The sequence below is a fragment of the Suricata suricatta genome, chromosome 1 (assembly GCF_006229205.1).
Source record: "Suricata suricatta isolate VVHF042 chromosome 1, meerkat_22Aug2017_6uvM2_HiC, whole genome shotgun sequence".
NCBI lineage: Eukaryota > Metazoa > Chordata > Mammalia > Carnivora > Herpestidae > Suricata > Suricata suricatta.
In genome coordinates, this window is record NC_043700.1 from 118096402 (window position 1) to 118111407 (window position 15006).

The following is a 15006-nucleotide window of genomic DNA, read 5'->3' on the forward strand; positions in this document are numbered from 1 at the left end:
TCTCAAAGAACTATGCATGAGCTCATGAAATCTTATTATCACTATCTTTTTGTGTTCAGGCTTTTTAGCTTTTTATTACATAAACCATCCAATATGTAGTAAAGAGAAATACAATGGTTAACCCCTTACTTTGAAATATATTTTCAAAAGTTTTCCTTCTTGGGACACTTGGTGGCTCAGTGAGTTAAGTGTCTGACTTTGGCTCAGGTCATGATCTCATGGTCCAGCTCAGGTCATGATCTCATGGTCTTTGGGTTCAAGTTCTATGTCGGGCTCTGTGCTGACTACTCAGAGCCTGGAGCCTGCTTCAGATTCTGTGTCTCCTTTCTCTGACCCTCCGCCACTTGCTCTCTCGGTCTCTCTCTCTCAAAAGTAAATAAACATTACTTTTTAAAAAATGTTTTCATTCTTCATTATATTTTTTAAATGAAAATAATAGGACTGATTCATTTTGCTCTTCATCTGTAATATTGGTTATATTTCTGGATATTTTTAAGAAGTAAAGGAGGCTAGATATAGTGAGAATCTATGAGATCTGGTTAGAGTTGTAGCACCAGCAACCAGACAGCAACCCCTGATTATATGCTGCCCCTTGAAACATTTCTGGGATTGGAAACCACTTACAATAGATGTATGCATCTAAGTAAAACTTTGTTCTCTCATTCCCAACCCTCTGTAAAGCTGTTGTTAAGCAAGGACCGCGTTTCACAATTGATATATAAGAGGGACTTTTATGGCCTTGAAGTCACAAGCAAATGACCTACTAAGTTATACTCTGAATAAAGTTTTTGTTTATTTATTTAAATATGGAGATAAAAAATACGTTCCCTTTCTGCCTAACAGATGTGTTTCAAGCCAAATAATACCTTTCAAAGTATTCTATACTTATAAGATGCGTTTCTTTATGAAAAATCATTCTATGCGATTTCCTCTGACACGGCTACCAAGGATGCTGCAACTGCTATTGCCTGGATACCTGCCTTTGGGAGAGCAATGTAAAGAGCAGCGACCACTAGTGGTTTCGCTTTCTCATTACATCTGATATTTCTGAACTGCCACTCCGCTGCCCAGGAGTTGCCCATGGCACACGACAAAGCAAGATCATAGAGTTCATGGAGTTATAGAAGGCAGATGTCCCAAACAAATACACCAGAAGAATGTGTGATAAACTGTAATGAAAAGATAGAATTTTAAGATGGAGGTAGAAGGTGGAATGTTTCATTATGTTGCTGTGCAGTAGATAAAATACATATACCATGTTTGAGACTTCAATAGAACATTCAGTATTACAGAGTAATCATATTCCCTGATTTTTTCTTTACTTTGACTGGAAGAGATTAATGACTCAGCTGTCAGTACAGCTTGTAATTTTAAAGTTGAAATGAGGCTACAATCTGTCCTTGGCATTCTTAAATTGCTTTCTCCATAAAGTCACGGCTAAGCGAGTAGTCTTGGATTCTCCACATATTCCTTGATAGTTTTGGTTCACCACTGGCAAATTGTGCAACCAGCAAGAACTCAAGATTTATTTTTCCTTGCTACCAAATAATCTCAAATTTCTAAACACTTAAATGAACAACTAGAATTAAAACTGAGAATACTGACTTTGTTAAAAAAAATGAAAAGAGAAAAAGCCTACATTTTTATGTTTCTCAGTGTGTCAGGGAAGAGGAGTCCTGATGTCACCCTGCAGTAAACCTTTTAAAAGCAACATGGTTTAAACACTGATTAGATTAGTGCTGTGTGCTGCAGCCACGATACACTACCACGCAAGGACCATGATAACAGACAACCCAACAGCGTAAATATATGCTTCACAGTTTGATGTTGTGAAAGCTTCTATTTCCATTTGACCAACAAATGAGGTGTATAGTGAGAATGAGAAAATGTCACAAAGTAAAATGGATCAAAAGGCATGATGGACATTTGGGAAGATATGTGAGGAGTTTAAAAGACAGTAAAATTAACATGAGTCTTGGGCTGACAACCAGATTTCATACAAAAAGAGGAAAAATCATAATAAAGAAAATTGCGTGCCAGTAGGCTGGGCTGAACACAGTTCTGGGGGAGGAAGTAAGAGAAAAAGAACTTCAATCATAGTTATCTCAATAGGAGACAATGAAGACAGCAGAAATGATTGATAAAGTTTGTTCTAGCTGCTGGGGAGGGCACAGAGGTCATTAGTTTACACTGGCACTGAGATGAATAGACTGTTCAATTTTAAAGGTAGAACCACTGGTACCTTTTATATACACATCACTACACTATGGCAAATGTGACTTCAAAGGAAATTTAGATTTTTGTCAAGGTACAAATGTACCCAAAAATTTTAGGAAAAAAAGGATTGCCCATTACTAGTCCTTAAGTCATTTTATTTTTTTCCACTTGGGCAAATATCTGCAAATTTCCAATTTATCTCCTCTTCCTTTAGATTAGCAATGCCGCTTCCTATGCTATATGAAATCTGGCAAAATTCTTTGCCATGAAATAATCTGGTTGCTCTGCAGAATGGGTTATAATAATGTTTCACATATTACTCCTGAAATAACATTATTTTTCTTCAACTATATTATCATAGATATTTCTATATATGTCTTTAAAAATACCTCAGTATTGATTTTTATTTTATGTCTTCTTAATATATATTTCTCTTCCCCCTAGGCTTTTTGTTGGAGATTGCCTAAATTAAAATTTCTGTGGATCATAAATCCTCCAAATAATGTCTTCAGGATTGGGAAGACTTGCTGAGTAATAATAAAGAGATCTAATCTTAAGTGCATCTTACATAAGTTGCTACATCATTTGTTCTTTTTTCTCTCTCCATCTTCTGAAGAAAGCACCATCAAAAGGCACTTAAGCTTTCCAAGGCTTCCTTCGCATTTACTTAACCTTTGATAAAAGAGGACATATTTAATGCTTTTAACAAAGCCTCACCACCCCCCATCCCTGCCTCCTCACTCCAGATCTTTTTTACTAAAAACTGATGCTTCTATCAGTGCTGGCTATGGATACTCAGGGAAGACTCTTTAATGACAGTACTTAGTAAGAAAATTTCAATGATTTTTGGTGAATAAAAGAAGGAAGAGAAGGAAGGGAAGTTAGAGTACAAGAATGGAGAGGAGTGAGCATAGAACAATCATGGGGAACAAAAAGCTTTGCAAAACCAAGGAGAAAGTCACTCCCCAGTGAGTTCTCCAATGCCAGGAGCAATGTCTTATTCCTCCAGCAAATGGCCTTGATGCCAATTTCCAAATGAATACAGTAAATTCGACATGAAGACATCCAGTATGCAAAAGACCAAATTGTGACACACTTAACTAAATTTGGGATCCTTCAGTGTTTGGGGTTAAAGTATGCAAAAGATGATCATTGAAGTGTTTCCTGTAAGAAACTAAAGAGAACATACAAGCTGTTTACAAAGCATGAGAGGAGTTGTGTGTGAGGAGGGTGGGCTGCTAACTGCACAGAGTGGGGAGGAGAGAGTAGACGGAAGCGGACGGAGGGGAGGCAGGAAGATGGTTTGAGCCTGGGGCCTGGGTCCGAGGAAATAATAGGGAGGGCTTCCTAGTAATGGAATGTCTCTCCCTTAACCCACTCCTCCCGTAAGTAGAGTATTCTGTAAAGTCTACTAAAATAACATGTTTTATGTCCACGTGTGGTTTTATCTGCCAACTGAGGAAGACATTGAGTTTTATGTCTAGGTCACTGCAGAGATAGAAGAGTGTGCTCCTAAACAAGAAAAGGGAGAGTGGAAGGGAAGTTTTCCCAGCCCAAGGGCTCATGGCCTGGTTTTATATTACTAAGGACTGGAAAGCAGTCATGGTATATGAGATAAGCATAATGAAGTTAGAATTTCAACACACTTCTTTTCTTTCTCTGTTTTCTCTCTGTCTTATTCTATTGAAGACTTTCTTGATCACATAGTAGAAGTAGTGTCTTCAACCTTGTAACAGCTAGAGCATAGAACACCTGTATTCTTTTATTCTTTGTCACATATGCCTTGTTCATGGTTGTGGAGTATAGCTATATTCATATTATAGAATTTTTTAACTTGATCATAAGATATAACTAAAGAACCATATTTTTACTTCTTTGGATCTGTTAAAGTTTCCAAAGTATTAATAAGCAGCTTATTAATACTTCTTTGTTTGATTTATTGATTTAGAAAAGGCATAGCCAAATGACTTAGAAGATGAAAAAAGGAGGGATGAATGTATTTCTCTAAAGGAATCTCTTCCCAGAGCCCACAGCTGTAGACTTCCAGAGTCATCTAACTGATGGCCCTGGTGCTGGCTGCCTTATTCCCAGATACTGCTTTTCAACTATACATATAAGAATTGTTGGCTAATGCATTCAAAAGAAATTATAAGGTTATGTGTTTTTTCCTTCTATTATACTACTATTATAGTAGTACACTTCTATTATATTAAAAATCAATATCCTAATTTTCTGGAGCAAATAAAACAAAGAATTTGAAATTTTGTGTTTGTTTGGATTCAGTAATATTTTAGGTATTCAATTCAAATAAGAATGAGACTTTGGTCAGGTTAGATGTTGTGAGAAACGCACTAACAGATAATTGCATTTTCTACAGTTTTTCATTTGGAAATCCATTTAATCACATAAAGCAGTAGTCTTTATTTTTTTCTGTAAATCTGAAATATCTGGGGATTTTACCATGCTTTTTCTGTTGCATACCTTGGGTCAATTTCTTCTTCCTGCTTCTCTCCATCTATAAAATGATGGTGATGATGATGATGATGACGATTATGATAGATGCTACCTTATAAAGTTTCTGAGTGCCATAAAATTAATAATAATAAAAGATGCATAAAATAGTGACTGCCACTTACTAAATACTGTATAAATGTTTGCTATTACTTTTATCATTATAATATTAGGTTTCAATTTTAAGCAAAAAAATATTGGCATGCATATCATGAAAGACCTCATCGTGATTAGAGTGTATTAATAATTCCTATCTTAAGGGCTAACACTAAAAACAGAAAACTGTTTTATTTGTTTATTTATATCCATGTTAGCTAGCATATAATGCAGTAATGATTTCAGGAGTAAAATCCAGTGATTCTTCCCTACATGTAACACCCAGTGCTCACCCCAAGTGTCCTCCTTAATGCCCATTGCCCATTTAGCTCATCCCCTTCTACTTTGTATTAAAGAGCATTGTAATTTACAAAAACGAGACAATAAGGTTTTATCACTAAGTGTAGGCATTTGGGCTATTTAAAAAAATACCCAAAAGATCTCACCTTAGTAATTTGTGCCTCTCCTCCTTTATTTAAAATGTGACATATTATTATTTTCTGATGGAAGAGGGAACTATGTATCAAAGATCTTTCTGGAGCAATACATAGCAATATTACACTTACAAACGGTGTCTGAATTTAATTATCAAGTTATATTAAAAACAGTTCTGGCTGGAAAGTAATGTCCATATAATATCCCTTCCCCCTTTTATAATATTTTATTATCAATATATATAAATTTCCTTCACAAGCTGGTGTCAAATAGAAACCCCAATTTCTGTTTACATCCTCTGCACAATCTCCTTCCCACCACTTTCAAAAATTTTTTAATGTTTATTTACTTTTGAGAGAGAGAAAGAGAAAGGAAGAGAGGAAGAAAGAAACAGTGTGAGCGGGGGAGGGGCGGTGAGACCCGGAGACCCAGAACCTGAGGCGGCTCGAGCTGTCAGCACAGAGCCTGACAGGAGCCGAGCAAGGCTCCTGGGGCTCAAGAACCCTGAGATCATGACGTGAGCCAAAGTCAGATGCTCAACTGACTGAGCCACCAAGGCACCTCCTTCCAGCCACTTTTTTCTTCTCTTCTTTCCTCATGCACACACATTCTTTCAGTGTCCAGAATGGAATAGCTTCTTCTATTTTCACTTAGGTAACTCCTAGTAATTCCTTGAAACCCAACTTAAAAATCACATCCTTTGTAATACCTTCTTGAACTTCTTTGGGTAAAGTTAACTGCTCTGCTCAATATCTTGCAAAACTCAAGCAAGTTCCTGTCTTCAAGGAAGGTTGGCGAGAGCCCTTCCCGTTAGCTCCTGTGTGCATGCGTGTGCACTTAAGCGTGTGTTGGGACACTGTGACATAACTGCCATTCTCTCAGCCTTCCTATATCACTTGTAATAATGCAAAATAGTTGGGCCCTCCTTCGGTTCCTGCTCAATCAGTGCCACTCTCTGGAGGTCCTTCTTTCTGCCCCAGTCTTCCTGTGGTTGACGTCCTAAGGTAACTGCTCACCTGTCACTTCAAAAAGAAAAATTCTGACAAGACAAATAACATTACTCCTCATGGTCCCCACCTCAAACATTTTCTAGTCCTTCTCTATTACCCTGCATTTTAATTTCTTTTATATCATCATTTTTTTCCTCCTCAGCAGAGTGTAAGTTTTATTAAATACAGAAAGGGAATACATTTCTAGGAGTGGAATTGATAGATCAGAGTATATATATTAAGACCTCTGGTTTTGCCAAGTTTCTATCCAGAGATACTTCATTGCTATTGCTATCATTACATCTCATGTATAATTTTAATACAGATCTATAATTATGCCATTCATTATAACTATCATTTGTGTTCTTACAATATACCAATCACTGTGTTAAGTGCCATAAGACATTAAGTGTATCTTTACATGTATTTAAGTCTAATTATTTGCACTTCCACTGGTAGTATTAAAGAGTGCCGATTTTAACATCCTCTCACCATTAGGCTTCAAAGTTTTGATCATTAAAAATTATATTTTACTTTCTAAATTTGAATTTCCTCAATGACAAGTATGGTAGAATATGTTTTCATATTGTAGTAGTTATTTGTGTTGCTTTTTCCTTTTTGTAAACCCAGTGTAGTAATTTGTTAAGGCTGACATAGCAACTACCAACTGTGTAGCTTAAACGACAGAAATTTATCATCTCACAGTTCCAGAGGCCGGGAGTCCAAGGCTGATATGTCAGCAGGGTCATACTCTTTCTAAAGGCACTAGGAAAGAATTGATTCCAATTCTCTCCCTCAGTTTCTGGAAGCTTTTTGGCTTGTGGTGGCATGGCTCCAATCCGTACTTGCCGTTCACCGTGTGTCTGCACATTGTCTTCCCTCTGCACAAACACCTCTGTCCAAATTTTCCCTTTTAATAAGGACTCTGATTAATTGGATTTTAGGGACCACCCTAATTAATGATCTCATCCTAGCTTGACCATTTGCAAAGATCCTATTTTCAAATAAGGTCACATTCTGAGGTGTTGGGTATAATCACTTCAAAGCAAGAAATGACATCCAGTTCATGATCTTTGCTAATTTTTCCTTTGATAAACTCAATAATTTTTACCAATTTCAAGAAAAGTAGAAATATAAGCTTGGACCACATGTCAGGCAATTATATTTTTGGTTTACGTTTTCTTTCAGTTTTATTTATGCACTATTGGCATACTAAATTTCATACTTGGATATAGAAGAATGAGAATTTAACAATTACCTTTAGACAAGTTCTTGCCATATAAAAATTAGGTAAAGGATCTAAGAATTATTTACAGTTTTAACTGTTCATTTAATTATTGAGTAGAAGCCGTATATTTTAGCATTCCAGAATCACCCATCTGCAAATATTCTTCACACTGTGAGAAAAATTTATCTAACATATGCCTTTGATCTGTAAACCCATTACTTGAGTCTTTGGCTTCCAGCTTCTTCAAGGTCCAGCCTCACCACATTTTCCCAGCTGCATCCTCTGCCCACTCATGTGCATACACCATTACCTCCTGCTCTTTGAACTACCCCAAATCTGTTAAAGCCACATACTCCCAGGCCTCGATGTCTCTGCAAACACAGTCCCTGATGCATATGCATAGTGCTCATTTAGGAACTGAGTCCAAAAATTGCATCATATCGATTGGCTTTTCTCTCTGAATTTCAGGTATTATACACAATATCTGCTCTACAAAAGATCAGTATAAATGAATAAATAACTACTCGCAATTAAAAAAAAGTATCTCTAGCACAGAGATGTGATGATTGTGAAAGAAGTCATCATAAAACTTGGGAAATCGGACACAGAAGCACAGATTGTGAAAAACCGATGGGGTGATGAAAACAGAGGTGCAGAGCAAATCTGGAAGAAACACTTCTCCGGCGACTCTCTAATTGGATCAGCCATTCTGAATGTTCAGAAAATAATTCCATAGATATTTTTTAAACTTTGCATTTTGAAGTAATTTTAGTTTTTTTTAAAGTTATAAAGCCAGTACAGAAAGTTCCTCTGTACTTTTTACCCACGAGCCTTTGATGATAACATCTTATGCAACCATGGTATATTTATCAAAACCAAAAAATTAACATTAGTACAAAAATACTGATCAAAATATAGACTTTATTCCGATTCCAAATATTTTTTTCACTTATGTTAATTTCCTGTTCAGGAATCCAACCCAGCATATTACACTGTGCTTAGTCTTCTGTTTCCCTAGCCTTGTTAATTCTGTGACTGTTTCTCAGCTGTTCCTTGTTTTTCATAAACTTGATACTTTGGAAGAGTACTTATCGGGTAACTTGTAGAATAGCCCTGTGTATTTGTGAGATATTTCTCACGATCATATTGATAGTTTGGGGAAGAATACAATGCAGGTGAAATGTCCTTGTCATCACCCCATACTGGGGAGATACGGTATCAACATTGTTTATTACTGATGATTTAACCTTGGTCACTTGGTGATAGTGGCGTCTGCCAAGTTCCTCCCCCTTAAAGTTACTATTTTTCCCTTTCTGTATTTTATATGTAGGAAATGCATCACTAAGTCCCGTCCACACTTAAGGCAAGAGGGATTATGCTCCACTTCAAGGAAGGAAGAGTGTCAAAGAATTAGTGGACATATGTTCAAATCACCACAGTGGTTATTTTGTGGTAGACATTGTGTGGATATGTAGGTGCCCAGTGTCTCCTTTTATATTTTATAATTTTAGGATTCATCTCTGATTTTTTTGTTTCTCATTCCTCCTACATTTATGATTTTCAATTTTTCTGAAGGGGATATTTGTCTTTCCCCTATTTATTTATTTATTCAATCATTCACTTATATCAGTATGGACTCATGGATATTTATGTTATCCTTGGGATAGACTCTATTATTATCATTATTTGTTTTCTTGCTCAAATTGCTCTACTTTTAGCTAGTAGAAACATTCTCAGGTTAACTTTCAGGTGTCCTTTTGATATAGTTCATCTTTTTTTTAATATGGGTCCTCTTTTGAATATTTTTTGACTTTCTAACTTACAGGAACTGCAAGATGCTTTGAGGCTCATATTTTATAATGAGCCATCTCTGCAGGGAACCCCTGTTTTCTTTTATTAGAGACTGATATTTAGAAACTAAGATCTGACCGCTAGGTGTGATCTTTTCTATTGAGGTTTCACCGACACTGGGTAGAGTTAGGAAATACACATTTATATTTGTTCCACCTGTCACCACTCAGATTACAATAAGAATGCATTCGTACTTATATCTCCAGCTCCAGTTCAGCACCACAAAATGTATCCTAGTGTTCTTCACCTCTCTTTTTATGTCATTCTACCTCTTACAGTAAGAAGCCTGGGTATCCTTATTTATAATTTATTATGTATCTGTTTAAACCTACTGGGCATGTGAAGCTGGTTCAAAACTGCTAATTTGTAGACCTATAAAAATAGATTTATCAATTAGAGTACAGTATATCTTGGGTACAGGTGGTCTCCAATTGATGGTTCAACTTAATAATTTTTTGATTTTATGATGATATGCAAGTGATACACTTTCTTGTATGTAGTGTAGTAGAAAACATACTTTGACCTTTGACTTTGTATCTTTTCCCGGGTTAATAATATGCAGTAGTATACTCTCCTGATGCCAGGCAGTGGCAGCGGCCACAGCTGCCAGCCAGCCATGTGATTGAGGGGCTAAACAACTGATACACTTACACCCATTCTGTACACATATAAACATTCCGGTTTTCATTTTCAATACAGTAATCAATAAATTGCACAAGATAGTCAACACTTGATTACAAAACAGGCTTTGTGTGAGATGATTTCATCCAGCTATAAGCTAATATAAGTGTTCTTGGTATGTTACAGTAGGTCAGGCTAAGCTATGATGTTTGGTAGGTTAGGTGTATTAAACGCATCTCAACTTAATATCAACTTATGACAGGTTTTTCAGGATATAACCTTATTATAAGTTGAAGAAGATCTCTACAGTTCAATTTTTGTGGGTAGCCTTTAGTGTCCAATCAAAACAGTTTTCTAAAGTTACTTATTTCAATTTCTTTCCCCCCATTTCTTTCAGTGAGATTATGCCATTTATTAAAAATTAAGTTTATTGCCAAAATATGCGTTACTTCCTGGTTTTCTCCAACATCCTGATGGATTTTTTGAAATTTGAATACATTAAAATTCTCATTTTGTAGTGTACAGTTCTATGGACTTTGATACATGCATATCGCCATGTGTCCATCACCAGTTTCTTTCATTATAGTTTCATCACCTTAAAAATTCACTTGTACTGATCATATAGCCAACTTCTCCCCTTATACCACCTTTTCATAAATAATAAACTATTTTTCATTCCTATAGTTTTAGCTTTTCAGAGGGTCAAATAAATGAAACCATACAATACATAATCTTTGGGATCTGACACCTTGCAATTCCTCCTTACTGTATGAATCACTTCCTCAATACTTTCATTATAAAATATAATCTGCTGTATGGATATACCATTTGTCTGTCCATCCAGGGGTTGAAGATGTCTTGGTTCCCTCTAGTTTTCGAATAAAGTTGCTGTAATCATTTCCATACAGATTTTCATATGAACATAATTTTAGTATTGCTGGTTGGTATGGTAAATGTGTGTTTAATTTTATAAGAAACTGCCAAACTGGGTTCCAAAGTGACTATATTGTTTTGCATTTGTATTAAAAATGAACAAAATATGTAGGTTATGTAGGCTGGAAAGTACAAAATATTGATGAAATCAAAGAATGTCTACATAAATGGAAATGGAAATGTATATAGTATTTATGGATTAGAAGACTCAATACTGTTAAGATGACAATTTCCCCCAATTTAATGTATAGATTCAATACATTCAAAATCCAAGCAATCAGTTTTATATGAAACATCAAACTAACTAGAAGAGCCAAAACAATTCTGGAAAAACCAAGCTCTTACAAGATTTTAAGACTTACAGTGAGGATAGATCACTCAATGGAACAGAGTAGTCCAAAAATGGACCCGTGCAATGGTAATCAATTGGCTTTTATCAAAGTTCCAAAATCAACTCAGTGAAGAATGTGTAGTGACTCAGACTTCACACCTGATACAAAAATGAACTTGAAATAGACATAAATGTAAAACATAAAATGATAAAATATCTAAAAAAATATTGGAGAAAAAAATGTATGTGACCTTTGATTTGATAATGAGTTTTTATATTTAACACTAAAGGTGTGATCCACACAATAAAAAATAGAATAAATTGGACTATACCAAATTAAAATATTTTGCTATGAAAATGGTACCCTTATGAGAATAAAATCAGAACCCACAGCCTGCGAGAAAAAATTTCCAAATTACATATCCAGAATATAAAAAGAATGCTTGAAACCCCACATTAAGGAAACCAACAACCCAGATAAAAATAAGCCCTAGAAATTCCCATTCCATGTTTTTAAATTGTACATTATTCATTTCATAACATGGGTTTGTTGTTTTCAATAACCCCTTGTTTTTATTATAAAGTTTATTATAAATAATTTAGTTTGGTACAGAGTGCCTTACCTTGGTGGCTCAGTTAGTTGGGTGTCCAACGTCTACTCAGGACATGATCTCATGGTTTGTGGGTTCAAGCCCTGTGTTGAGCTCTGTGCTGACAGCTCAGAGCCTGGAGCCTGCTTCTGATTCTTTGTCTCCCTCTCTGTCTGCCCCTACCCTGCTCTGTCTCTCTCTCTCAAAAATAAATAAACATTAAAAAAAATTTAGTTAGTATTAGATTTAAAGGAAGTATCAGGACTAGCTTTACTAAATGTATAACTATAATTGCTAGCCTTGGATCAAAGCAGGCCCATCAGCTAAAGAATACCTTACAAGAATGATACTTGAGGTAAACCTATCCATTCCTACTTGGAACAGTCATAGGTATATCTATGTGAGGCTGGAAGATATACATCCTTGATTTAAAGAATCAGGCTATTGATAATTGTTAATAAAGATATAAGACATCTGTATTATAAAATGACTTTAATAAGTCCTATAATATATTTAGTATTTATATAGGTCAACTATGTTATTTGTAAGACTTTGCAAAGACTATTTATGCGTAAGTGCAAATTACTAATATTAAGATGAAATATCTTAAAATAGAAGAATATCATTTTATTTTCTCTTTAAAAGATCCCATAAAATTAAAATATTGAAAATCACTATTTCAACAATACAAATAAAATAAAATTGATAAATATTAGCCAAAAGGAAATTCCCATGTTTCAATTAAATAGAAATACTGGGATAGGATGATTTCTTTCAGTGTTCATACCTAATGGATATTTGCCAAGACAAATATATATAATGTATATAATATGCCTACAATTTCACCATTGTAGAAAAGTCTAGGTATATTTTCAGAGGGAAAACAAGAGAGAACATATTCTAAACCTCACACTGAGACAACTCACCCAATTTTTAATTTACAATCCATTACAATAAGAATAAACAGCTGAGTATGAGGGAAAAAACAGAAACCATTGCAAAGCATAGCTAGAATGTGTTAATTTAACAGGAATCATAATTCGGTGTACTAGAGTCTACCAGCTATAAAACAAAACAAAACAAGCAGAGTGTTTATTTTGGTGTTAAATACTATTTTTGTTTAATATTTTAGTTTATAATGTTGCCAAGAAAAATTAAGAATAAAATTTCCATTATCCTGGAGGGGTAGGAGGGAATAAAAAGAAAAGGATTCTAGAGAACTGATATCAGCCAGCATAGAAAGAATTTGTTGAGAGATACAGTTCAGTTAATGGCAGGAAGAAAAAAGAATGAGACTCAAAGAAAAAAGAAAAATCTAGTCATTGATCATTTAACTCTCAGTGGTCTAAAGCAACTACTGGACTCTGACTGTGAGAGAAAACACTTCCACAAATAAAACTGTTCCTTAAAAGTTACTACAGAGAAGGCAGTTCTGGTTGTACATTAATTAGATTTTAAGGGAGAAAGGAACAGAGAACACAGCTTTAGATGCTATTAGGGGCAATCATACTTAATGATAGATTTCAATTCTAATTTCGCTTATAAAGCTGCAAGCCCCACTGTTTCTTCACACGGCCCAAGCCCCTCCTCCCTCACTCCATCAGCGTTTTGTGAAGCGTTCTCCTTAATTAACTAAATTGTTGTCTGGCCAGACATCTTGACTTTGAGAAAATGGATGTCAGGGGATTTGCTTGACAGAGGACCTAACAGAGTCTTCACACAGAACAGAAACATGACATTGGTTCTGAAATAAATTTATAGTCCTGCTGAACAGAGGTTCCGCTACCAGCAGAAGAAACTGCTCTAGAGGCACAATGACTAATGTGTCACCACATCAGCAATTTCTTTATGGAAGCAGAGGAAGAACACCCAAATAAATCAGATTTGTCACAGGCCTAAATACCATTAGGCTTGTCAGCTGGGATCTGATTCCAGCGTCCCAGAGCAATGGGTGGGAAAGTTTCGACCGCACTTTTCCAGAAGCCTCACCCACAGCAACCCGGCAGCCATTTCAGCGGCTCATGCCTTACATGCAATCGAAATGATCCTCCCTCCGTGTGGCTTCCACATCACCACAGCCATTTATTTTAAATTTATTTTAAGAGGAAAACTAGGGACTCAATATGGAGAGAACAACATATGCTGCCGCTCTTCTGTGTCTGCTTTGGGCTTCTCTAGTTTTATAATTATACCCAAAGCACGCTAAAAGTAAAAGCAGCCGTTATTTCCTGAAACGGAGCAGGAAAATGTTGTTTAGGTGATTAGCCCATTCTTTTCAGTTAATAAAAAATATTATTAAAAGGACTATGTCACATACCTAATAAGAGAGCCTTACAAATCACAGATAATAAATACAAACGTATTTAATAGTAATTTTGCACAACTCAAATATATAAAATATTTAAATTAATTATATTAAATTTTAGCATCTAGCAAATAAATCGATATCAAATAACTAATAAAATCTATTCAGAAGGAGAGAAAAAAGTTTACATTTGTAATATTGATGCTTCCCTTCAGAAATTTTATAAAATATATCCTAGAAATTGGAAGAGTGGCACATCATAGATACAATAATATTTATTGTTGAATCCTTACCAAGTCACGTTTTATGGGGAAGAAGTGGCTTTTGCTTATTAAAATGTTTAAATGTGAGTTGTGACTTTTCCAACTCAAGTGTAGATCGTCATATTAAAAAGTGTAAGATTCCCTCTCCACTCGCAAAACAAATAAAAAACTCTGCCTCAACATCATAAAAAAATGATCAGAAAATAAATGTGGAATTTTCCAACAAAAGTGACCTTTCTTTTAAAAATACTACTGTAATTTAAATCATCCAGTTCATTACAGCAGTTTATTAAGATAATCAAAGATCATTGATATAATGAGACGTTGGGGGAGAAAAAACACATATAATTAAACTCCATTGATGTCTGAGGTAGATATTAGGTTTCTAAGACCCTCAGATGTCTTTTCCTAATATATCATTGCTTACTATTGTGAACCACAAATAATTTCTAAGAATTTGTGTAAGTGAATTAAAACTATCTGTGCATGTATACATCTCCCTCATTAAATGGGATCTTATTTGCTCATTAAAGTGCATTGGAAATATAGGGAAAAGAGCATCTGTAGTTGCAAGAATATGTTTAAATATATTTTATAAAAAGAACTGTAGAGCAACAATAACAATAAGAGACATGA